The 1,073-nt window shown below is 44.6% G+C and overlaps 1 non-coding gene across 1 annotated transcript; it reads left to right on the top strand.

The window, feature by feature from the left end:
- The first annotated feature begins 556 nt into the window (after positions 1 to 556).
- Positions 557 to 629, top strand: trnar-ucg (transfer RNA arginine (anticodon UCG)). Its single transcript has one exon. It is a non-coding gene; the product is annotated as a tRNA-Arg (tRNA).
- The last annotated feature ends 444 nt before the right edge of the window (positions 630 to 1,073 follow it).

Raw genomic sequence — 1,073 nt, 5'->3', positions numbered from 1 at the left:
TTCTCAAGGAAGAGTTATTAGAAATATTGCAGGTTGTGAAAATAGGTGGGAAAAAAATCCCTGGGCCCGGTGGGATCTATCTAATGTTATTTAGCAAATGCACTGCAGGAAAGTACAAATCAAGCTGATGCTAACAACGACTCGTTTTGAGCCGCGAATTTGCAGCGACGTGTTGGCGCCAATAAAAGGTGTCACGCATCTCGTCTAAGTCCACATCCTGAGCTCGAAATGACCTGTGGTCTCTAGCTGAGTTTCTGCAGGGTCTTGCTTGAACGACACCATGACACTTTTTCACTGAAGTGGAACATGAAATCGCGTCATGACTATGAATAAAACGATGGAAACTTCCAGCAGAGAAAGAGGCGACCCTGAAGCAGGCAGCTGAGGACAAATGCTTCTCCTTTGCCAGTGAAAGGCACTGCTTCACAAATTGGAAGCTTTGAAATGAAGCAGTGTTGGTGATTATCTCCGCTGCTTGTTCACCTTTTTAATTCATATTCCGTGAATGTCCATGACAATACATATCGACATGCTGCCCATGCTTGCTGCATAACTTGGGCCTGTGGCGTAATGCATAACGCTTCTGACTTCGGATCAGAAGATTGTAGGTTCGAGTCCTACCTGGCTCATGGAGAGTGTTTTGCTTTAACCGTGGTCCAGGTTGTCGCAGCCCTGTCGGGACGACGCCTTTGTGATTTTGCTTTTACATTTGCGTTGATTCTGTTGTCCATTTCAAATTCCAGCTCACCACAACTGACACTTCTGTCAGTCTCGGGGTATCTTCCTGTGTGTCTCCCTCTGTGGATGATAATGAGCATCAATTCCTCAAAAGAGTTACAGTTCGTTGTGAAAATGCCCCATTATTGTGCCATTTAAGCACACAGGATAAACTCATTGACATTTAGCCTGGAAACATGAGAACACACAAGACTTTGGGCCAATGTTGGAAACTGCGACGAGAATAGATGGCTCTCTGAGTAGTCGCAATGCACAATGGGCAGAATGGCCTTTTCGTTCTTTGTGAATCTTCGAAGACAAGTTGAAAATAATCTGCAACGAAAATGTTCAGAAAG

This window comes from Hemiscyllium ocellatum (assembly GCF_020745735.1).
Source record: "Hemiscyllium ocellatum isolate sHemOce1 chromosome 50 unlocalized genomic scaffold, sHemOce1.pat.X.cur. SUPER_50_unloc_2, whole genome shotgun sequence".
Lineage (NCBI taxonomy): Eukaryota > Metazoa > Chordata > Chondrichthyes > Orectolobiformes > Hemiscylliidae > Hemiscyllium > Hemiscyllium ocellatum.
The sequence above is the reverse complement of the archived record's forward strand: the minus strand, read 5'-3'. Positions and strand labels throughout refer to the sequence as shown.